We start from the raw sequence: 25,049 nt of genomic DNA, 5'->3' as shown, positions 1-25,049 counted from the left end.
TCAGCCAGATACAGCCCTTTATTGAAAACCCACTGAAGAGCAGCCAAACCCCACAACTCTGCCAGAGCCCCAGCTGTCCCACACCCACTGGCAGAATCTCTCCCACTTCTTCCTGGTCCAGCACTGGCTGTGCCACGAGAGGAAGCCTGGACAAACCTCTGGACCAGGGAAGAGTTAAAAAAGCTGTTTCCTGAAACACTGTTGAAGAAAGGAGCTCCATCTCCCCAGCTGGAGACATCTTGAGAGGGGACCATGGTCTGGGCAGGGTCCACCAGGAGATGCAGAGAAGAGGCAGATGATGCATGGGTGCTCTGCACTCTCTCTCTCGGCTGCTGGGAGAAGCAGAGACCTTGGCAGGTTGGCAGCAATCTCTCAGCTGAAGAGCCCTTTTGCCTTCTTTGGCTTGGCCTTGGCTGCAAGCAGCCGGGGCTTCTGAGATGGGGAGGAGGCTGGCTGGAAACAAAGAGGAAGCAGAGTCAGTTCCACCTTGAGGAGTCATGCAGGATGTATGCAAGTGTGCAAGCAGTGACATTGCTGTCATCTGTGTTGTGGGAGTGCAAAATATATACCATGTGCAATCACACACTCCCCAGTCAGGATGCATGGGGTAGAATGGGCTAGGAAAAAAGCTGAGACTCTTAGCCCACCCTGGATGGGCACAGTGCTTGGTTGAGAGGAGGGAAAGGAGATGTGGGCCCCATCCTAGTACAGAGATTTTCTAGAGCTGCACTCACCGAGGTTCTCTCACTGGAAGATGTTGTTTCGTCCTCCTGGGATGGAGCAGGTGGATGGGGATGCTCTGTAGTTTCTGCAGTAGATGCTGTATCCACGTCATCCTCTAGTACCAGAAGAAGATGCAATTTGGGATTGAGATAAGGAACTATGGGGCATTACCCAAACCCACTCTAGGAATTGTGCCTGGATCGGGAGCCCAGCCCATGGGGGGTAAACAAAGGGGGAGACTGTTGCATGGGGTGAGCTGCACCTGGGGCTGGGCAGTTGAGAGGACAGCTGCATCACATGCTCCCCATGCCACAGACAAGGAGCTCCTCACCAGAGCAACACCGTTTCCGAGCCTGCTTGGCCTCCTGCTGTGTCACTGCAGTGTAGAGCTGCTGCAGAGCAGAGGCAAATGCCTGCCCTTCTCCTGCACTGCAGATCCGGGGCAAGGTCTGTGGGAAAAAGTAGAGGCACCATCACCCTGCCAGGAAATCATTTGCCAGGTCACCCTGCCGTGGGGCTGCTGTGGGGCAGAGAAGGGGCTGTGCCCCCCTCTGCCCATCAGGCTACATCTGTTTCACCCCAGGACTGCAGCAGAGTTTATGGGAACAGGCAGCTCTGGCACTGGGTGGGATGTGGCTGCTCCCAGCTGTGTACATGCACACACAAGCACACACACAGAGACACACACATGCACACCCCCGTACACCTGCTCTGGATAGTGGGTTGCCTTCCCACTGAGAGGCAGACTGCAGAAGCTTTTGGGTCGTTCATGAAATGCCAGAGATAAGATCGCTCTGGAAAGGCTGTGGCTTCCCTGCTTGGAGCAGCGTGGGCTGCAGCTTGCCGATATGGACAGTGAGCTTCGGGCAGGGACGTGACCTAATAACAGGTGGGAACAGGTAGCTTATGCCTGCCAGCACAGCCTCCAGCACAAGGCATCTCTGGTGGCCCCACAGAAAGTGAAAATGATGTGACAGTGAGACAAGGGATGCCCAGGTTTGCTCCCAGTCTGCCAAAACAGCTCCTGCCTCCCTGAACTCACTTTTATTCCCTTCAGACTTGACACAGGAAGCCCCTCTCCTCCTGCCTGCACCTCTTGTCAGTGGGATGCCACCTTTCCTGCTGGGCCACGCTGATGCACATGAGAGATCTTGGCAGGCTGGGGAAGCGCCACACTCCACTGGGAACATAACATAGCTCACAGTGCCCGAACAAACATGCACGGCGACGGGGAAAGGCATATGTGCCCTGGAGGGGGTGCTGCGGGGGGCTGTGGGGCACAGCATGGGCCTACAAGTGCAGGTGAGTGTGAGCATGATGACGTGCATAGGGACTGTGTGTGCAGCAGTGTGCAGATGAGCACGGCTGGGGATGCACGCATGGCTGCTTGTGTGGCTCTGTGTGTGTGTGTGTGTCAAAGGTCTGAACACACACTAATCTCTGCCCTGCTCCACACCCAGACAGCAGGAGAACAAAGTGTAACAGATAAGGTAGGATCCTCTCTGGGCCAGGAAAGTGGGGAGGGGATGGGGACGCTCAGACCCACTCAAGGCCAGAGTCCAAAGCCTGAGCCCAGCTTCCCAGTGGCAGAATAGGTAGGCTGAGCCCTCCTCACTGCAGCCTGCCAGACAGGGTGGCAGGATAGGGCTGATGCCAGGATTGCTGCCAGGGTTGGCTGGTGCCCAGACAGACAATTTCCATGCAGGTCTCATCTCTTCTGCTGGAGTCACAGGCATGAAAGGCCCTTTGGGTGTAGGAAATGCACTGGCATCTGCTTTTTGGCTAGCAGCTATACAGGTCACCTCCTCTGCCCTTGCCCACTGCCATTGGAGGGGATGATGCTCTGCTGCCATCATCCCACCAGCATCCTGCCAGCATCCTTGGGATTGCTTGGTACTGGGCAAGCACACCTCTCAACGCCTCATTGCCCAGCCTCAGAGCCATTAGCTGTGCTGGCTCATCACAAGGTCCTTGAGAGGAGGAGGGATGCTGAAGACCTCAGGCACCCCAAGGATGCTCTTGCCCTGCGTGTCTCACCCCACAGAGCCAGTGTTGCACCCAAGGCTGCAAAAGCAGCATCCAAGGCTGGGAAGGTGACTGCACTTCAAAGGCAGAAGAGGGCCTGGTCACGGGTGGCCGACACAGCCCAGATCAAAGGCAAAAGCTGGAGTCATAATTCAGAGAAAAGCAAACAGCAGTTCCCAGGAAAGTCAGGAATGGCAATGAAGTGAGCAAAGTGTACTAGATAGCACTGCGTGGGTCAGCGCCCCAGGAGGGTAGGAGAGTCCCCTGCAGAGCCAGCCAGCTCTGGGTGCCACTTCTATGGTGCTCACCGTTCTTCCTGCCACCAACGTGTCTCTAGGGAGTGCCAGGGCAATGGGGCAGGCTATGAATCCCATTGCAGTGCTGCCCAATCCCCTCCGCTCCAACACAGCCAGGATTGCACCCGGGATGTGCCCCGAGCCCCAGGACTGCTCAGGCTGCACCGATTCACAGCATTCAAGCAAGGATCTGGGCAGGGCAGCTGCTCACTCAGTGCTCAGCCCCAGCTGCCCAGAGCCAGCAGAGTGTCCCCATGGTGCCCATGGGGTAAGGCAAATAATCCTTGCAGGCACCCAGTGTTCCCAAGAGCAGATCACACACGCCCACTGAGGTGGCACCTCGGGGAGGCACTGGGAGAAGAGTGCCCAGTGCCACCGGGGGGGATTGGGCATCTGGGGTGGCACAGGGGTCTGCAGGTGCAGGGCACCTGCTGCCTACGCCTGCGGGAAGGGCTCAGCTCCAGCAAGCCCAGGGTGGAATTTGGGAGTCAGCGGCCACTTCCTGCCGCTGCCCTTCCCGGCGGCTGGAGCCCGCGGGCTCAGGGCCACGGGGTGGCCGGAGCTGGCCCGCGGCGGGACTGGGAGGCTGCGCTTCACAGCCCCGGAGGGAAATGGGTTATAACCAGAGCTGGAAGCGTTTCCCTGCAGAGCTATGACTCAGCAGGGAGCAGAGCGTGCTGTGCCAGTCACCGGCCACCTGATGGCCCCGAAGGCTGAGAGGGACGACGAAGTGTCCCCTAAAGGGCTGGATGGGGGACAAGCCCTGGCTACAGCTGATTTTCCCCTTCCTCCTTGCCCCACTGCTCCATTCCAAAGCTGAACCCTGCTGCAGACAACTTGCCCCCACTGCAACATCAGCCCTGGCCTCTGGTGACTTGTTTTTCCCTGATTACCCATCTCCAGGATAAACATGATGTCTGAGGCCCGGGGAGCCGCTCTAGCAGAGAGCTGGCAGCTGGGGGAGTGCTGGCCGGGCTGCCCCGCACGACTCGCCAGGCACCAGGGAGGGATGCCTCGGGAGCTGGCATGGCTTGTCTGGCCTGTTATGACTACCTGGCCACAAGGCCAAGTGGGATGCCCCAGTATCAGGAGGGACTCAAGGCTGCGGTAGCGGCACGGGAGACTCCACAGCACACCCTGAACTGTGACTGGGGCAGGGGGAGATGCCCAGCAAAGGGGGGCAGGTGCCCGACCTCACAATGAGAGCAAGTTGTGCTCACTGACGGCCCTGCAGTGTGGAGGGGCAGCTCAGAGGGAGCTGGGCTGCAGCCTCGCTCAGTGACCCCCAGCCCAGAGGGCTCTGCTACGGGGCTGGACCCCAGTGCAGAGATGCAGCAGGCTCAATGGTGGGCATGCTCCAAGGCATTCTGCACTTACACACCCCCTGCCTGGAGTCCCTTCTCAAGGGGACAAAAGGGACAGCAATTTGGATGTCCTCTTGACAGTATGAGCAGAAGGTGCACATCACCCAGCACAGCACCATGCCACCAGCACAGAAGCATCACCTTTCCCTGGCCTAGGATGGGTTTTTAGGCAGGCTGGATGGAGTGCTGGGCCCCCACACCACTGCCAAGCATCAGAGTCTAAATCGGTCATGCTCAAAGCTGGGGACTGACCCTTTCATTATCACACCAGACGTTCGAAGCGGTTACCAACATTCTTCACTACAAATTCCACATTCCTATTTTTTAATATATTTTTAACTGGAAAACAGAGCGAATGGGGCCTGTTTGGAAATTACAGCCTGGCTGCTGTGGCTTGTATGTCAGATCTGCCCACATTCCCGTGGCCAGCCTCAGCACATGCTCCACAGGGGCACACTTAATAATTCCTGCCAGGGCTGGAGCCAAGGGGTGTGTGCCAAGGGGGAGGATGGCTTCCCCAAGCTGCCCCCGCCAGCGGGCTCCATGGAAGCAGCGTGGTGGAGTGACAGGCCAGGAATGGCAGACTGGCTCTCTGCACTGGGCACAGCCACTGCCACACTGGTATGGATGAAATCTGGTGCTGCTGTGGCAGTCAGTGGTGGGAGGAGAAGGGCTCCATGGCTGGTGCATTCCTGTGCCTCATGGCCAGGCTGCCCTTGGCACTCTACCCTGCCACAAGCTTTGTGCATGGTCCTGGGAATGGGGCTGGCATGACTTGCTGGATCTCTGCTGGGCATCTCTGCCCAGCCATGCCAATGTCAGTCAGGCTAGGGAGAGACTCCCTCTGGGATTCAGATAGATGCTCACCCATCCTCTGCCAGCAGCAAAGGATCTGTCTGCAAAAGAATACATGGAGAGGGTTGAACTGTCCCCTTCCAGCTGGTATCAAAGGCAGGGAAAGGGAGTGTTTATTCCCTGGCATGAAGCAGGCTGCATCAGCCCAGTCTCCTGCCCCAGCTCCCTTGTGGGGCAATGACTTTCTCCCTGGGGACAGAGCCACCTCTATGCACCATGAGGTGCCCTACACTGACCACGGATGCCCTTTCCCAGCTCCTCCAGCCCTCAGATCTACTTTAAACCCCCCACCCCCCCACCCCCAGCCTGCAGCAGTCCCTGGAACACTGCAGACCCCAGAAGCAGCTGGCTAAAGGACCAGCTCTGAGCTTGCAACGTCACGGTCTCCATTCCCCTTCTCATGCACTCCCAGGGAACACGCGGCAGCAGCAGCAGCAGCAGCGGCAGCTAGGAGAGCTGGCAGTGCTGCCAGCCCGCCCTTGGAGCAGGCACGGGCAGAATGGCCAGGGCTCCACAGGCAGGCAGCCAGGCTGAGCACACCTGGCAGGAAGTGGCGGTGCCGGCAGGGGAAGGCAGCCGGAGAGCTGCTGAGAGGTGAAGGGGTCACCCCGGGGAAGAGTGGCTGGTGAGGCTGGGACAGAGGAGCATCCCAGCTCGGCCCAGCCCGGCCCAGCCCGGCATGGCACAGCACTCCTCCCAGCATCGTTCTGGCCCTGCTGCCGGCAATGTTTTCCTTTCCCCCTGACTTCAGGGGCCTTTCCAGCGAGCAAATGTCAGGCACATAAAGAGCGGCACTGTGAGCGGAAGATGGAGCGAGAATGCCTGCCCGCGTCCCTCCGTAAGTGCTGTCTCACACTTCATCAAGGCAGCCTTTGCAAGCGAGGCACTCGCTTAACAACCAGCAGTCTATGCTGGCCGGCGACCGCAGCAGCCCCGCCGCTCAATACCCTTTTCTTTTCTCCTTGTGCTGTTTTTGTGGCTTGGGTTACAGCCTTTCTCGCAGACACTGAGCGGAGGGGCGTGGTGGCAGCGGGGGCTCTGCATTGTGCCGCCGCCACGCCGGGGTGGATGCTGGTTTTCCCCAGGCAGGGATGCTGGAGGGTTCTATATCTGCCCTGCCCACTCACTCCTGCATCCAACGCGCAGGGATAAATCCCCGGGAAAAGGAGGGTCAGCGGCAGAGCAGAGGTAGGACAGGAGGTCGCAGCATCTCCTCCCCAGTCATGTGAGGACCAGCCTGGAGCTTGGCAGAGACCCTGGTGGAGGGTGAGTGGTTCCAGCCCCGGTAGACAGTCCCTACCCCATCCCATTTGGAAAGAAGCCCTCCTGCCAGGCTGCCAAGCAAACCCACGGGCATCCAAGCTCTCTCTCCCTGCCCAAGTGCCAACAAACTGTCTGAAAAAGGGCATTGCCCGGCATTGCCTCCCTACCTGGGCAATGCTGGGAGATGCTGGGCCTTGCTGCACAGGGTCTGGTGGCTGCTGCTGGTGGCACTCCCAGCTCCAGCTTGACCATGGGCATTTGTCCCCCTGTCCAGCAGCCCATGAGGTAACAGCAGGAGAGCCTTTGGGGAAGCCGGCACTGGGTGCCAGTTTGGCAAGGGACATTGACAAGGAGAATGCCCTGAAGTGTAGCAGGTCCAAGCATGCCAGGACTAGTGAGGACTTGCTTCCAGGAAAGCAGAGTCACAGGCTGATAATACCTACAGCCTTCACCTCCACCAACCTGACCCATCACTGACACAGGCTGCCTTCTCCAGGGCCAAGAGCAGAACACATGGAGACCTGGTGGCCAATATGCCTCCTCTCCCAAAGTGACAGCTCAGGGACCCCGCTTATCTGTGAGGAAGCTGGGTGGCTCACACTGCCTTGTTATTTTAGGCTGACTCGGTGAATATGGATTCATCATCCAGGCTTATTATTGTGGGGTTCCTCCACAAAGTGTGCCAGCTCATGTGGGTTTATTATTGTCTGCTCAGGAAAGCTGGACATATTGCACTGGTCTGTTATTGTACGGTTGCTCAGGAAGGCCAGCCAGCTCATCCCAGCTTGTTATTATTGCACAGAGTACATGGGGGGCTGGCCAGGAAACTTCCTGCAAAGTGGGGTGATGGAAAGGGAGCCACACCTGGTGAATCACAAGGATGCTGTGTGGCGATAAGGAACAGCAAAGGGTGGGATCCAGCACCTTGGCTCCACCCAGCGAGGACAGGCCACTCATTCATGGGCACAAGCACTCATGGGTCCGCTGGGACCTGTGGGGCACTGAGGCTGGCAGAGGCAGCAGGAGTGTGGGTCAGGGCTGGGAACTGGCAAAGCAATCCTCATACTCCTTGAGAAACAAAATCTGGGGATGACGGGGACAACCACAGAACTACTGCACCCAGTATATTCCTAAACCTGGCATACAAGGGCTTAGCTGAGCTAACAGGGCCCAGAGAGGAAGCTGGTGCTGAGCCAGGTGGGATTAGGGGCTTTTGGGGGGAATCTGGGTGTGTTTAGGACCAAGGTTGAGCAGCTCCACCCTTGTGGCTTTGTAGTTCCTCCCAAGCAAGGGTGCAGCCTTAGGGGCAGCCCCTGGGGATGCTGCCCCATTGTCACCCGAAACTGCATCAGGAAGCATTTCTGTGTGGGGCAGGGGGGCAGCAGGGCTTACTGCTGAGCTGCCTTAGGCAGGTCCCCAGGCACATGGCCCCAGCAGGGTTGGGTCCAACATGCCCCAGCAACCCTGGCACTGCTGCTGGCACAGCCACTGAGTCACTATCACCTCCCCCTGCTCTGTGACAGACCATGTTTCCCAGGCATGGCAGCCTGCTGGTGTCACCCCAGGCTGTGCCCAGTTGGTACCAGGGGCCCAGGTGTCCCATGGGCAGTGCCCAGCTGTGCCAGGTGCCCAGGTGTCCCCCCAGGCAGTGCCCAGCTGTTCCAGGTACCCAGGTGTCCCACGGGCAATGCCCAGCTGTGCTCAGTGCAGATGTTGGTCCCCAGCCAGGCACCAGGATTGAGTGTCAAGAGAGCTCTCCATGCTCAGCAGCGGCGGCAGGAGGCCAGCCTGCCCTGTGAGCACACAGCCCTTTCATTCATGGCAAAAAATAGCCCCCCGGGGTGTGGTCCAGGCTGGAAAAGCCCCCTCCATCCCTGGCCAGCCCATGTTTATTCAATACGGGGGGGACACACTGCCCTCTCCCTGCCCCCCAGCCCTGTGCAACATCTCTCTGCCAGAGTGGCTGCTCTTGGACGTGATTTGCCGGGTCCCCCCTGGCCAAAACACACAGGCTGGGGCGGGGGGGGGAAGGCAAAACCCTAAAAAGCACTGGGTTTGTCTCCAAGAGGAGCAGCCCATGGTGATGTCATGAGAGTTTGCAAGCGGCCACATGAAAGAGACTTGCTGCCCAGGAAATCCACAGGTCAATGATCCTTCAGACAAGCCAGCAATTCTTCAGTGGGCCAGGAAGGAAACCTCGAGAAGCCCAAGCCAAGCCTGCTGTTGCCCCGGGAACATAGCTTGCCCCCAGCCTCATGGCCCCCCAGGATCCCCAACCCTTCTCCACAATCTCTCCATATCCCCTTTTCTGCAGCTGTAATTCACAGCAGCTCAATCCCTCTGCCAAATGGTACCAACCTCTGCCCCGCAGTCCCTGGGCACCAAACCTCTCCCCACAGACTACCAACATCCTAATCCCTGCTCTGCAGACTCCAGAGTCTGGATCTCTGCCCCACAGACCCCAGACCCCTTCCCTCTGCTGGTCTGGGGCACAGCACCCCTATTTCCATGGTAATCCATCAGGCTGGGAGTGGCAGGTGATTTAGGGTCAGGCACTACTGTGACCTGACAATGGGGATGCAGCAGGGCAGAGGGTTCTCTTTCATGAAGGATTACAGTGGGGACAGCTGGGAACACACAGATCAGCCCCCTCAGCCCCCTCCCCAAGAGCCAGCCAGGTTCTCAGTCTGTTCTGGCAGGCATTGCAGACATGGGCCCTGAAACCAAATCCACTGCCCAGGGCTTCCCTCCACATTTTCCATAGGTGTGGGATGCAGTAGCTGGACTGATGAGGAAAATTTTCCTTCCTGCTCCTCCTCCCCATGCAGGAGACATCTCTGGGCTCACGACCAAGCCCAGGGTTCCAGCTCTGTACATCAGTCTGCTCTGCACATCCCAGCTCCTCCATGGATCCTGTATCACATGGAATTTGGTGAGGTGCCCTTCCTGCCCCATCACAGGCTGCAGCCCAGAAGAGGCTGAGTGGCAAGTGAAGCTCAGGGTTTTGACTTCATGCCCCAAGAACCTTCTATGCACCAGTTTAGGAGGCTGCAACTTGCCCATGGAGACACTCTTCTGCTCTACTTGCTCCATCTCCCCACTCACAGACACAAAGTGAAAAGACCCTCTGCAACCCCAAAGGTGCCTGGAGACCAGCACATACCCCAAGCTGGTGCCACGGCACGTGGGGACACTGGCTGGGAAATCCTTGGTGGAGCAATAGGCATGGCTGTCTCTACAATGTGGTACTGGGGCTCTCTGAGGCCAGCTGAGTGGTGACTGGAACCCACTGCCCTCAGCAGAGGGAGGGTCTTTGCAAAAGAGCCAGCTTCGAGAAGACCACAGCCTGGGACTTCCAGGATGCAGGGCATCTTCATCCTGCTGGTACCCAAATCGGTCCATTGACTGCAGTGGACTCCTGGAGGGGACCAGGAGAGTGGAGAGGAGACAGCAGCCCCCACATTCAATGCAAGGCTCTCAGGGCTGTTCCCTCTCCCATCTGGGCCCAGGTTGTGATGTTTGCTCCGCTGTCCCTGTGTCAGCAAAGAGAGGGGACTCAGTCTCTATGACTGTCAATCAGGCACTTTTCACCAGAGCTAAAAATGCACTCGCAGAAGGAAAACAAAATAAAAACACAAAACAAAACAGAGAGGTGAAAAATTCCTTGATATTTCTCTCCTGCAAATCCCCAGAGCCAGCAGAGAGGCGAGAGCCCCCGGAGTTTGTCAAGCAAACACTTTCACACCCTTGGCCACGGTCGGCACGCTGCCACTGGAATGCCAAATATATATTTAAGCCCTGCTCATCAAAGGAGTCTGTTCGGAGTCGGTTTCGGGCAACGTGCATGTGGGTTTGGCCTGGAGAGAAACCCAGGGATGCGGAGAACATTTCGTGGGGATGGGAGACAGCTCGCGTGCGCGCACAGGCACACGCGTGAGATAAATGACAACCTTCAAGGTCGTGTGGCTGTAAGGTCGCAGGCTGGGCACGAGATACCTGCCTGCTGTGGCACTCACCCTTATCAGCGCCTGTCGCACTGTGGGGTGGAGATGTTTAGGCTGGAGGAAGGCCAGCAGCCCTTCTGCATTCCAGTGCTATAAACTTTGTCAAAGCTAAGCGAGCTCAGCCAACAAAGCCAGGGTCCAGCAAGACAAGCAGGAAGCAGCACTTTGGGAGAGGGCAAGATTGCAGGGACATGGAGGGCTGCTTAGGGCTGTGCACCTCGCCATGAGGTGATAAGAAGCCTCAGCTTGGGCTCAGTGCTATGCAATAGTGAGACACAGATAGAATGCTCCTCTAAGTCCAAGGCTGGATTTTGCCAGTGCCACAGATCCTGCTCTGCCTCCCCTAGCACTACCTGCACTAGGCTGCCAGCCATCCCACAGAGCATCACTGCTTATCTGCTGCCAAACCACCCCAGTCCTATTCTTGGAGGCATCAAGGGCAGGGGGTGCTGCTCCACAGCTCCTCCTCTCAGACATGGCTTTGCTGGAACAAGCTGGATACAGCGAAGAGCACTCTGGGAACACACAGCAAATGGGTGACTCTTTCTGCATGGACCACTCCTGTTCCTCTCTCCAAGTATTCCCTTCATTTGTTCTAGGTGCTCAGGGACTTATGCACCTCTCATGGTAATCCTCAGCACCAGAGAGATGGGGAAATCACTGCCTTCCTCCTCCTCTTTTGTGTGGGGCTCGCAAAACCCCAGTGCTGGCTGTAGGGGCTGAAGGCAGTTCTGGGGAATGCCACATATGGATTGGTGGCAGGGCAGGAGCTCCATCTCCAGAGATGACAGGCTGACCTTTCCGCTCTCTGTCATTGCTCCAGCCAAGAGCAAAGATGTTTTAGCCCAAATCTTGTACCTAATCCCAGCTGACAGAGCTGCAGGTTGGGGTCTGGCCAAGGGCTGGAGTTGGACAGGAGAGATCATTGCCTCAAGCAGACAGAGCATGCCAGTGCTGTGAAATCAGGCATTACGCGCCTGTCTCCCGCGGCAGGACTAGCCCATCAGGCTGCCAGGGAGACGCTCTGGTTATGGCAGGGGCAATCCCAACACCGGCAGGGCCTGACCCTGCACAGCCATGTCTCTCAAGCTGGGTTCATCCCCAGGTGAGGGGAGGGATTACTGCACCACCACGGTTGGATTTCAGGCACCTGCTGCAAATAAAACACTCTGTCAGGGCACCGTCACCCTTTCAGCCCTTGGAGAGAGGGACAGGGTCCCTGTGCTGCTACCTGGGGGGGGGGTACAGAGGGCTAGGGGAGCTGGGAGCCAGGGCCTCAACCCTGCCCCATGCTGTGCCACTCCACCCGGGCGAGCAGATTTCCCCTTGTTGCCGCAGCCTCTTCCATCTCTGTCCTGCCAGGTTCAGCCACTGCAGCCCAAGTTGATCCTCACTATCAAGGGGGGGGATCCCAGCCCGTTCTGGTTCTGGGAGAGATGCTCCGAGCTTCACCACTCACCCTTGAGCAAAGACCTCCTCAACTCTGGCAACCGCTTCTTTTTCCAGCCCCCAGCCCACTCATCACATCACTCTCTCCATTCATGCTTGCCTTGCTCAGGAGGGTTCACCCACCCTTTGCCATCTCCGGACAGCAAAACCATGCCCTTTGGCTAAATACAGTGTTTTTTAAAAACATCACCATTGTCATCCCTATTTTTTTAGTTATTTTCTTCCATTCAGCACTGTCTGTCAGCAGCAGCACTGGAAAACAAGATACCGAGGACGTCTGATTCCAGCTGCCCTGTGCTCATCTAAAACCTCATCTGTTTGCAGTCCCTCTCTCCTGGAACACCATCAACCTCCAGTCTAAAAACTGGTCTATCTTCAACCTTATTCATTATAACATGCTCAAATATATTGTCTCCTATATGGTGCCAGGCTACAAAATCCTCCTCAACTTGAACCCCTGCCATCACCATGGTCAGGTCTTTCTGCAGGCTCAGGGGAATAACAAGGGACCTCTATAGACCACCCTGCACTGCCATCAGCTGCCATCATCTCAAATATCAAAGAGCTCTTTCTTTGCCTCTCAACAACCCCAGCTCCTCTAGTAGCCCCACAGTGGGAGAACAGGGTTCCCTCAAATGCCCTGCCTCCAGGAACTGAGGTTGGCAGTTTGAAGAGAACCTCTTCAGACACCTGGAAGCTCAAAAGGCAGCTCTTCAATTGGACATCAGAGCCAAGGGGTGCTCTGGGCAGCTCCTCACTCTGCCCATGCTGGCTCCTGCAGCTGGTGCCCACAGCCCACTGCCTCCACCCGTGCAGGAGAGCAGGAATCAATTACAGGGCTGGCAAAGGCAGGGCTGCTCCAGGGCTGGCACGTGGCACCAGCTCCAGTGGCTGCAGAGCACATGACACAGCACTGGAGGCAGCCAGCTGGGTGCAGATATGCCACTGGCTCATGGGGAAGAGGCAGGGGAACCACTTGAAAGCCATGGTATGAAAGAGCTGGTAAACCAGGGCCACTCCTCTGCTCCTCTGGGTTCATGTGCTATTTATAGTGCTCTGGGTGCCCACCCTGGGGAAGCTCGACCTCTGGGGAAACTCAACCCCTGGAGTGCAGACTATTGCCAAGTCAGGCATCTTGTCTGCCATTCAGCTCCCCAGCAAAATTCTGGACCCTCTTGGTAGCTAAGATGCTCCAGGGTGGGCTCTGATCCAGCCTATCACAGCATGGACACATCAACACAACCAGTCTGTACAGCACGAATGTATGGACATGCCCTGCCACACCAGTCTGGTGACAAGGAGAGGCCCAGCCAAGCCATGGTCACTGTTGGTGACCCCAGGTGGCTGCAGCTGGGGTGGGTAAGATGTCCCTGCTCTTCCCAGGGCTGAGTGGAAAGACTGTGGGGAGGCTCCCATCAAGCTTATAGGCAAGTTTCCTTGTTGAATGCAAAGGGTTAGGTCACACCCTGTGTCCCAGCACCCAACAATTCCTGGGCATTGCAAGGGTTTCTTGAGTCTTTAAATGCAGAGGAGAGCAGAGTTTGCAGCAGAGAAACGTGATTCTGCCCACCCACAGCTCGCAGGTGCTGCTGAAGAGCTTCAGGGAAGGTGGGATGTGAGGAAGAGGAGAAAGAGCAGGAGTGCCATGCCCCCAGTGTCGCCCATAGTGCTGGCCCTGCATCCTCTCCTCCTGCCAAGCAGTACATCCAGGCAGTACTCTGTGCACAATCCCATCTGTACCTAACCCCAGCTCTGTCTAGCCCCAGCTCTGCTGGCACCTGCGGGGGCAAACGTGGCTGTAGCCCAATGCTCACCCCTGCAAGCTGAGGTTTGTGGGCCCTAGTGTCTCCCAAGGGCCGCAGGATGAGAATGCTGCCCAAACAGCGGTGAGCCCTGGGGCTGAGGGGTAGGACTGTGCTGGTCAGGAGCAGGTGGCAGCTGACAGAGCTCCCCCAGGCAGTGGTGGAGGAGGAGCTAAATTTATTCCACCAATATGTGGGCAGCAGGAGGGGACCAGGGGGCTCCTCCAGCCTGTCTGCCCCATGCGTGGCCAACCCTGTCCCGACAGCAGTGACGACAGCACGGTCCTTTTGGACTGTCTCTTTGGCACCCGTGTGTCCTGATGACTGGCCCTGAGCGGACCCAAGTCCTTCCTCCTCTGACCACAGAGGGGAAAGTTTCCAAATTAAAAACCTAAATCTGGCAACAAGGTGCCCATGGCAGGAACCTTTTAAACTGGCCATTAAAGTTTATAAGTTAGACGGGCACCAGGAGCAAGCGGCGGAGCTGCAGAAAAACAGCCGCCCCTCCTTGAGTAGCCTAACCACGGCTGTCCCCAAAGCCACAGGGCTGACGTCACGGCATGATTTCAACTCCATCACCCACTGCCTGGCCGGCCCCAGTCCCGTGTTTACCCCTGCCCATCCCTGCTGCTGTCCCTCGGAGCCTGCTTTTCCCTTTGAGGTCAGTCAGCAGCCCCGGGGCCTGGCGAGGAAGAGGAAAAGAGTAGAGAGAAGGAAACCAAACCTCAGCGCCCACAAGGCAGGCTGCAAAACACGGAGCCTCAGCAGCTGCACTGCGGGGATGGTGGGCTCTGTCCTCTCTGTCTTTCCCCAGCTGCACCCCCCTTTCCTGCCTCTTGGCTGCTGGAAAAACTCCTGTGACACAGAGCTGTTCCCACTGTTATTCTCCCATTTTACCACAGACAACACATTCTGTACTGTGGGCAAGATGGGCTGGGGGGAGGTATTGGATCCAACTTGTTGACCTGTGCTGCCCCAGGATGCCAGGATGTACTGCAGGCACCTGACAGATCCCAGCCTTTATTCCAAGGTGTGAGATGCTATGGAGTGAATGAGTGGTACAGCCTGCCCCCAAGCCCAGAAAGGGTACCTGTCCCTGGGTAAAGCACAGCCTGGGGTTTCGGCTAGAGGAGATTTGGGAGTAGAAGAAACAGAAGCCTTAGTGCCTGGGCACAGACCAGGCCAGAACCTCTCCCCTCTTCCCTGCCAGCACACGGGCACCTCAGCTCTAGACCTCTCGAAGAGGAGCCACCAGCCTCGGTGAGGTGTTGCAGGTGCACGTGGGATGCGGGTTTGCCTTACCTGGTGGGGTGGGAGAGTGGACAGGAGGTATAAAACCTCATGGGCAGTGATACTGCAAGAGCCCTGGAACCAGCCTGAACAATGTGCTCAGCTGGGAGACTCACATTGCCAGAGCATGGATGAGAGCCACAAAAGCCACACGGGTTCAGAAGGGGCAAGGCTAGGGGCTGTGCAGCTGCAGGGCTGCCTGTAGCAAGCCCAGGGCACCAGTCAGAACAGGCTGGGAAAGCCACTGTCCCCACTGGCTGCTGTTTGGAGCCTCACGGGGCACATGTTTCCCGCTGTCACCTCCTGGAGAGGTTTGTGGGTTGCATTTATAGACTCGGCCACAGACCCTGGACCTTATCTTCTGGACCGCATAGTGCTGCCCCTGCATCCGGAGCATCTCCAGGAGAGGGAAGTGTCACCGACCCCCTGTGCACCCCAGTGAGTCAGTGCACACACCCGAGCCACTCACACTCCTCCCCACAGGCATCGATCAGTGGGGGAGCATACATACACACACACACTCACACAAACAGGGCAGCCTCTGCAAACAACTGCTTGTTAAGTTAAAATTAAACTCTGCACAAATATTGACCTTTGGAGGGGACACAAACTCTGCCAATGTATTTACCAGCTTTATAAATGGGCCTGACCACAGTGCCCTGTACGCTGAGGTGGAGGAGGCAAGGGCTGCAGAAGTGCCCTAACAAGGCGCATCCCCCCCTTCCCTAAACGGAGCTCTCCCTGAACAATGCCACTGTGCCCCCAGCTGCCCCCTCACCATCCCCAGTCCTCACTCAGCCTTTAGGAGGATGGATGGTGGGATGAGGATCCACTTTTTCCCTCCAACTTGTGGTTTCTTGGAGGAGAAGCCAGCGGCTCACAGAGGACACAGGGGAAGCTCTTGTCACCTCTGGCCTTGTGAAATTGGTCAGCAGAACAGACCTGATGCTACCTGATGCTGCTTCTTATCTTCCAACCCTTCTAGACTTCTGCACTGACCAAAGCTTCACTGTGTAGCAGGGGCACCCACCACCAGGCCCAGCTGCCCCAGCACTTGGGCAGGTAGCTCTGTGCCCCCTCTGTGGAGTGATCAGCACAGCCTCTGGTCGGGGGGTTCCCATCTCTCAAGGGAGATCCAGAGCTCAGGGCTTGGTTCTTCATCTGGAAATGCTTCAGGAGCAGAAACACCAGTAGCCTGTAGCTGGAGAGAAGGCATAGTATTGCTCTGCAGTGAGCTCTCAAACCTACCAGAGCTCTCCGAAGGAACCAGCATGCCCAGCTGAGCATCTGGGGTTTGCAGTGGGAATGGGAAAATACTTAGGACAAGATGTTTCCACAAGGAGGATGGCTAAACCAGCTGTCGTGGGAGAAGATGCAAGCTCTTCTCACAGCCTACACTTAAGGTAAAACACAGGAGGCAAGTTGGAATAAATGATGGCTTTTGCAGGCAGAGGGTGCAAATGGGATGGCATGGCTGGCAAGAGCATTGTCAAGGACATTAGTGCAATTAGTTGCTGGTAAATAGTTGGGCAATGAAAGAGGACTTGAGGAACAGCCCCAGCTACTGTGTTAATGCAAGGGGAGGAACTGGCCTGGAACTCAGCAAGGAGAAGACAACCTTGCACATCTCAAGGAGACCAGGATGGGACCATTGTGCCTGAGGCTGTCAGTGGCTCTGAATCCTTGGGCAAAGAGGACAACATGGATGTGAGCACATGGTCTGGCTAGGATGCACCAGCAGGCAGTGGAGCTCAGCATGTAAGGAGGATGGAGAGTGGATGTAGGAGATGGCCCAAGGAGCTGAGCATGCAGACCCAAGGCCATATGTAGCCAGGATAAGGGTGTCAAGAGGGTGTGCATGCAACAGGCACAACTCCTGCACCCAGAGCAGTGCCCGCACTGGCTGGGCAGTGGGAGGAAGGCTTGTGCCCATGCTGGCTGCCTGGTCCCTGCCCCAGGGATGCAGGGAGGAAAGCACGACACATACAGCAGGGGATGCCCAAGTTCCAGCTCTTGGAAATACTGAATAGAGTCTTATTCAGGCTGATGTAAAACACTGTTAAAACACACAAAAATCCTTTGAGTAATGGGTGAGCGGGAAAGAGGCATCTATAATTAACAGTAACTGTTCGAGACGGTCGCTGCCCAGAGACGTGTACTGTGCAAAACCACTTGAAAAGGCCTCGTCTGAAAGGCGAAGCCTGGGGTTTTTCAAGAAGCCCGTCATGTAACGATCCTGGCCCTTCCAAAATAATTCTGCCATATTAAAAAAACCCAAAACCTCAGCTTAATCACCCTGCAGCACTGGGACTGGAGAGCTCTGAGAGGAGGGGAAGGGAAGCACAACCGGCTTCCAATTAGAGCCTCATTAGAAAGGAAAGCTGGGGAGTTATTAGAGAGCTGGCCAGGAGTGAGCGGAGCCAGATGCCTGGAGACCCACTGCAGGAGGGGTGTACTCATCACCCCTGCCCCTTCCCCTCTTCCTCCTCAGTGGGTGCACTGAGAATCCAGGAGTGACGTGATCCCAACTGTGGGCACTTGACCTGAGCAGAAGAAGAGGTTGCTGTAGCTGCATACCTAAAAGCTGTCAAGGAACCCCTGGTCCTACACACAATAGAGTTTGGAGTTGTTCATGGAGCTGAGCAGGGAACACTAGGGATGGGAGAAGGGGGAACTGGGGCAAGAAGGATACTACAGCTGGAGAGGGAAAGTGAAACAGGGTCTGTGGGCTTCACTGCCTCCTCCCACCCTCAGAGGCACAGACTCAGGCCAGAGACTGCCCCAGCCTGGATGTCCCTGTGATATCAGATGAGGCTTCCATTTCTGCCACAACCAGGGAGGAAGGTGACAGTCCTGCTGTGAGCACAAACCTCCTGCCCTGCAAGCACACCCCGACACCTTCCCTTCCACCTTGTGTCCCTGTCCCCTCCCATGTAGACCAGTCCTGCAGTGTGCTGCAGCTCCACGATGATGAGTGGAGTGGGTACAGACACACATCAAAGTGCCAAAGTCCAGACAGGTCAGGGTGAATGCCAGAGCATCATCACCCACAGCACAGGTTCATCCACAGCATCCACCCAAACTTGCTGGCTTCATCTCTCTGGCTTTAACTGTGCCAACCAGCTCTGCCTGCCTGGGCCAGGGCAGTGGGCATCTCCTTGCCTACATGCAGCCTGGCTCCAGGGCTGTGCAGGCAGGAGGCACACAGCCCAGAGCAGCCTTCCCTTCCCATCCCACAGCCTGGGACCCATCCAACACAAAGTTAATTTCTAACCATGGGTAACCACCAGTGTCCCAGCTGGGATGATTTATCCCCTATCTGCCTGGGTTGGATTTATGAGCCACACATCCCTTAGGCTGTGATAAAGGCCATGTCTGTGCTTCTCCATCCCTGCCACTCCTTCCCGTAGCCACTCGGTGTGGACTCACTGCCCACCCCCCCCCCTTCATTTACAAGCCTTTCCCCAGCGTGGAAACCTGACAGCCCACAGAAGAACAGTAAACAGCACAGAAAATAGAACATGCTGGAGGCCAAAGAAAGACATGCTGGCTGGGGAAGCCACAAATGGTTCCTGCTTTCAGGATCTGTTCAAGAAAAGAGAGTGGGATGTACCCTGGACTCCCACCAGCCCTCAAAAGGGGAGAGGGGAGCTGCTATTAATAGCTGATCCAGGGCACTGCTCACATGCAGGGCTGGATTGGATGATGCCACAGGCGTGTTTGGGATGGCTGAGCATCAAGGAGCAGTCCTTGAGGCAGTGCTGAGTGGGAGTGGGCATTTGCCCTGCAAATGGGAATTCACACACAGGGTGGAAAATTCCTCATCCCATCAGTCCAGTGCGAAGCCAGGAGAACTGGCGACAAGAAGTGAGGCCAGATGCTGCTATGTTAACCCCTGTTAAGTAGTAATAGGTTGTGAGGTTGCTAAGTACATGCAACCCTGCATGCACTTGTCCCAATCCATCTTCCCCTGCAGATGGTGCTCAACGGCCCATCACTGAGAGGTAATGCAATGGTGATGCCTTTGATTTGCACTTCAAGCTGCTCTAAGGTTTGGCCACGGTGAAGATGAAGGCACATGTCACCCAACTTCTTTTCAAACAAGATTTGAGGCTTCTTCCCTTGTGCTGGGAACACAGTCAGCCCCTGTGCAGAGCTGGGCATTACTGCAATGCTGGCAGCCTCTGTAGCAGGCCAAAATATGTGCAGAGAGCTGCACGCACCTGGATCTGTTTTCTGCCCCTCCACCAGCCAGAAGCCACTATCAGAGGTCAGATATTCTGCATGCACTGCAGCAACTGAAGTTCAGAGCCTTGTGCATCAGTGTCCCTGCCCTGACAGCTGGGATGGCATCGTTCTCTGTACCACAGGGGCTTCCAGTCCCCACAGCCAGCCAGAGGTACAGCCCAACAGGCAAGCAAACAGGCTAGATGCTGGCAACCCAGCCATACAGCTTGTGGTCCTGAATTCAAAGCAGTCCCTTGCCAGTGACATCCATCTGGAAAGGGAGCAAAAGGCAGAAGTGACGGCCCTGGGTTTTGCAGCATGAGGCTGCAAGAAGCAGGATGGATGAGGCTGCAGGCAGCATCCTGGCTCTCAAGGCTGGCATGACCAGCCCCAAACCGTCCCCCAGCCCTCTGATAGCGGCAGCCCCAGCAAGGGAGAGAAGAGAGCCTTGTTCTGGGGCCAAGACTAAGGCGATTCAGTGCTCTGCTCCCCTGAGGTTTCTCGGGTGAAACCTAGCTCTGTAATGGCTGTGTCTGTAAAACGTATGGAAATGCCCATAAAACCTGTATCAAATGCCATATGGATATATATGGATATATGGAGAGAACTATGAAATTAGGAGCATGAGGGGAATTGGGGCAGGACGGCTCCCTCTGAGCCGTAAAAACACATAAGTAAAAGGCAGGGGAGGCAGCAGCACCGGGAGCTGCACAGACAGGCTGGCATGGTAAGGAGCCAGGGGAAGGGCACCCTGGCTCACACTGTGCAGCTTTGCTGAGACCTGAGCCCATGGGAAGCTTCCAGAACTGAGGGACCTCTCTGTGGAGCTGCATGGGACAGACTGCTGTGCGGGTCTCAGGAAACCTTGCCAGAGCTTCCCAGAAGCCCAAACCCACACTATGGGCAGAGACAGGAGACCTGGCTGTGGGGAGACCCTGGCAGTGCCCCTGAACTTGGAGGCAGCTTGAAGACAAGCTATCAAAGTGACAAGTGAAAGGCTGGAGAGGGGAAATGGACAAAGGTCTCTGCTGTGGATGACAACAGCCCACAGTGGTATTCAGGTCTGAGAGAATAACTGCTGATCCCAGCTGGAATGAAACAGCATTGGTTGAGCACTGGCTGAGCATGGTTGATGGAGCAGTACCAGCACTTCAAGAGCGAGGCTCTTAGTAAAATTTCTGATCTATCAACAAATTCTGCATCAAAATCATAAACAAATAGGCAAACAGAGGCCGTTTCTGATGAGTAAGCAATAAATAATGAAAGAAGGTGTGCTGTGGCCACTGATGCTCTTTGTTCCCCACTGTGCTTGGCAGTACCCAGTTGACTCCAGTCCTTCTTGCCTTGCCCCAGCAGGGGCTGAGGAACTGCGACCCCAGCTCTCTACTGCTCCCACCAAAACCTTTCACTTCTGGTATCCTTCCTAAAGGAAAAAAACAGGAGAAGAATCCCCGAATTTGGAGCCCAAACCCACTCATCTGCCCTGATTCATTTGACCTGAGAAAAATAAGCATGGAGGGACCCCTGCAGCAGGGAGACCAGGGCAAGAACAGCTGCAGGCACACCCCTGCTCCTAACCCACATGGGGCTGATGCTGTAGTGATGAAGGGAAAGCTCCTTGCCCGCATGACAGCCTGCTCAGCTCCTACTGCACCGCTGACCAGGGTGACAGCACAATGTGTCACCAGCCCTGCTGCCTTGAAGCCTCCCTGTCACAGAGGCTGCAGCCAGAGCGATGCAACGATGCAATGCCAGGGCTGCAGAGATGCAGTGCTGTGGATACAGGATGCAGTGCCTGGGACACAGAGATGCAGTACGCGGGATGCAGGATGCAGTGCCCGACATGCAGAGGTGCAGTGCCGGATCCGCAGCCCCGCCGCCGCTGCAGCCCATCAGACAGGCGGTCACCGGAACCAGGGCGCCATCTGCCGCGTCCCTGTCACCCACCGCGGCCACATCTCCGCGGCTCTGACATCCAGGGCATCCAGTTTGCAGTAGTGTGGCAGTGACGAGGATGCAAATGCCTCCAGGCTATTCCTCCTTTGGGCTCCAAGCCCCTAGTGCTGGGACTTGGGGGGCAGTTCGCGTTGTACCACAAAAGAAATCTGGGAAGTGGGGCAGGTGGGGGGCCACGCAGGGGAACTTCAGCAACAAAGCACACAGAGAGGGGTGAGAGATGGAAGGGATGGGAGGCACTTGAAATCCTCCTGGCACTCTACAGCACCAGATGCAGACCCTGCCCAAGAGATTCCAGAGGCAGTGGGCTGCTTTTGCAGGACAAGTTTAAAGGCTACCCCACTAAGGCAGGGCTACCAAGGCAGGAACACAGCTGCAGCAGCTGGAGAATGACAGGTTGAAGGGGAGAGCAGGGACACCAGAGGTCCTTATTCCAGGGCGCTATCTGTGGGCCTGCTTATCTTCAAGCTCAACTAGACAGCCACAAAATAGGACAGCACGCAGGGAGAGCTGGTCCCCAGATTTCCACAGCTCATCCTGCACCAGCAACCATGGCCCCTGCTCAGCTCTGGCTCTGTACGTTGCCCCTTTCTGGGGCACTACGCTGCCATGCAAATGAAAAACATGCAGGAACCACACTGTCCAGGGATGCTACATGACTATGGATGAGGCGGAGTGGGCTCATGAATATTAATGTCCATTGTGGCTTTCAAGAACTTCAACACAGCACAAAGACCTAATATTGCTCCTGGCCATGAAAACACAGCGATACCCTCATGTCAGCCAGGTGAGGATGGGATGTCCATCCTCTACCCATGTCCTCAGTCTCTGTGCTCCAGCTCATCAGCTGGCCAGAGGAGTGGGAGGGGAGCCCTGCTTTCTTATAACTCCAAGGTCTCCAAACAGGGAGCAAGAGACAGGCAGAGAAGGAGCTGACTGCTCTGTGACCGTGGCTTCTGCACCACAACAGGCACTTGTAGTCACAGTGTCTCAGGAGCCAACCAAGGGATGCTGCCTGGGAAGCTGGGCAGTGTGTGGGGCTGGCACACCCCGTGGCTGAGGAAAATTGTTCTGTGTGTCTGCTTTGGAAAGCATCATTGGTGAAAGTTAGAGAGCCAGAGGATGGATTCCCCAGGGACCTGCGGAAGGTCTGAGCACCCTTCCAGCCATGCCATCAGTTGGCTCCAGGGGAGGAGAGGTCAGGCATGGCTTCAGAGAAGCACAGGGGACAGCAGGTGGATGTGATCACACTTGGGACACACACTTAACCCCTGTCCTTGGGCATGATGGGACTGGCAGAGTTGCCCTGTGGCTTCCCAAAGATTCCAGGTTATAGAGCTACCAGGCTGGAACTTGAGGAGCAGCTACACTGATGGCCATGGGAATGTAGGGATGCTCTCCCATGCCTGTCCTTCCTCCCTCTTCCCCAATATCCATCAGTATCTCCCTCCAGCAGCCACAGCTCCCAGGACCACAGAACATGCATCAGCCAAGCATGCTGCCAGCAGGGACGCCACTGGGGTTTTTTTATCTTGGCAGAGCTCTGGGATGGAGGATTCTGTAGGCCACCTGCATCCCCTTGGTGAGGCTGGCAGGCCTCTGGGCACAGCAGTCCCTGGGCATGGCTCCTGTGCTCGGCCAGTGCAGCGCAAGGTCACACCCAGGCCTGTGAACCCGGGCAGGCACAGGGGGACCTTCTAGTCACACAATTACTATATTATGTAGCCCTAATAAAAAAAAAAAAAAAAAAAAAAAAAAAAAAAAAAAAAAAAAAGAGGTGGGGGGAGAAAGGGCTTGAAGTTTTCTTAATGCCACATAGTAAAGTATTTATAGAAAGCCAGGCGTGAATGGGCTGCTTACAGGCCACACTCCTCCTCGGCGTCAGGATCTCCAGGAATTATTCTGTGCAGTCACATTGTTGTATTCACCCAGAGATTGAGTTTAATTACAGACACACGGGTGAACAGGCTGTCAGTGTTCCAGCCTCGCTGGGGAAAGGGCAACTGAGCTCCCTTTAATGAATGTATTTTAAAAAGACCCAAGGTTGAAATAGAGAGGGAGGGAGGGGGTCTCACAGAGGCAGCGCTGGGGGCAACAGGGATGGAGGAGAAGGGGCCATGGGGAGATGTGGGGTACCAGGGGAGCCACTGGAGCTCTCTGCATTGGGGAATGGGGCTGGAATATTGGGGAGAGATTGGGAACAGTTGGACATTGGGGGGTATGGGGCACATGGAGCTGGAGGCACATGGCCCAGATGTGGCCAGAGCAGCTCTCAGGATGCAGGGCCCCAAGCATCTGCTGCACACAGGATGGCAGATCCCCTCAGAGACCCAGAGGAACTTCCCAAAGAAAATGGGGGGAATGGGGAAGACTCCCAACTTATTACAGAGCAGTATATAAACAGAACAAATAAATATAGAGCTATTTTATTACAAGGCTGGCCAACTCTGGTGGCTGACTGATTACAGGGCAGGCTGCTCCAGAGCTATGCAAACCCAGACCTCAATAAAGGCCAGATTGGAGCTGCCTTTCACTCATTGACAACTCTGGCATGCTCCTGCCATGCTGCTCAGCTCCAGCATGCCACTGGCTGCCCCCACACCCCAGCACGAGGCGAAGGACTAAATAAAAGCTTAAACAAGTAGTGAGTAAGTGATGAGCAGGGACAAGAGACATCAGCAGCCTTGCAGACAGGCACTAAAAATACACTTTATTTTCCTAAGGAGGCAGCAACTTCCAAAACTGTAGATTAGAACAAAAATATAAAAGAGAAGAATAAAATGCCATAAGAATTTTAGATCCATGGCGGGGGTGGGGGAAAGACCCAAGAACAAGGAAAGAAAAAACACAGTGATGAGTAAGATACACACATGACGTATGTAAATACACCGAGACGGAAATGCATAAGCCTCCTGCACACAGAGGCACACGCAGGCACATGGAGAGGGCACACGTGTAGGGATAGCTCCCAGCGGGGATGGAGCCAGCCCATGCTCCCCTCTCCCTCTCCCTCTCCTTCTCCCTCTCCTTCTCCCTCTCCTTCTCCCTCTCCTTCTCCCTCTCCTCTCCTCTCCTCTCCTCTCCTCTCCTCTCCTCCTCCTCCTACTCTCCTCTCCTCTCCTCTCCTCTCCTCTCCTCTCCTCTCCTCCTCTCCTCTCCTCTCCTCTCCTCCTCTCCTCTCCTCTCCTCTCCTCTCCTCTCCTCTCCTCTCCTCTCCTCTCCCTCCTCAGGACCAAAGGCATTAACCTCTGCACACACACACAGACATCTTTCCAGGGCTCAGGCTGAAAGGGCACTTTGTCTCTTGCTCCATGGTGCTCTCCAGACTCCCAAGCCACCACCAGTGAGGTGGTGGCTGCTGTCCCTGGGGACTCCTGCGACCACCTCGGTGCTGAATCCCTGGCGCCTGGCGCAAGCCACGGACCCCGCAGTGGGGTGGAGGGTCAGGGCACAGACCCAGCCAGGCCAGGAGCTTCCTGGCCAGCAGCCGAGGCAGGCCCGTGCCCCGGGCAGCTGGCCAGCGCACCAGACCCCAGTGTGCCCGCAGGAGATGAGGGAGGGATGGAGAGTGGCACGTCTGTGGGGCTGCAGGTCAGGAGCCTTTAAAGGAGTTGATTTAGTATTGTCCTACCTGCCCTGAAACGGGTACTTGAGCAAGGGATGGAGGTTGCTTCAGGTCATCGCTGTGCTGAACAGAGCCGTTATAGCACAGGGCAGGAGAAAGGGGCTGCTTTGGGATGAGCCAGCTCCCCTGGGCACAGCTGGGTGAGACTGCTGTGGTTCCGCACGTGCCGC

At 56.2% G+C, this 25,049-nt stretch overlaps 1 long non-coding RNA gene across 3 annotated transcripts; it reads right to left on the bottom strand.

Moving 5' to 3' along the window:
• On the bottom strand, window positions 1-10,618 carry LOC136363592 (uncharacterized). Of its 3 annotated transcripts, XR_010744018.1 has the most exons (4): window positions 9,690-10,618; window positions 1,055-1,172; window positions 735-838; window positions 1-453 (listed from the first exon to the last, which is right to left on the bottom strand). It is a non-coding gene; the product is annotated as an uncharacterized lncRNA (long non-coding RNA). The 3 variants fall into 3 exon arrangements; XR_010744019.1 differs by lacking the exon at window positions 9,690-10,618 and having other exon boundaries at window positions 986-1,673; XR_010744017.1 differs by lacking the exon at window positions 9,690-10,618 and having other exon boundaries at window positions 1,055-1,673.
• Window positions 10,619-25,049: the final 14,431 nt, after the last annotated feature.

The sequence above is a fragment of the Sylvia atricapilla genome, chromosome 7 (assembly GCF_009819655.1).
Source record: "Sylvia atricapilla isolate bSylAtr1 chromosome 7, bSylAtr1.pri, whole genome shotgun sequence".
Classification (NCBI taxonomy): Eukaryota; Metazoa; Chordata; class Aves; order Passeriformes; family Sylviidae; genus Sylvia; species Sylvia atricapilla.
The sequence above is the reverse complement of the archived record's forward strand: the minus strand, read 5'-3'. Positions and strand labels throughout refer to the sequence as shown.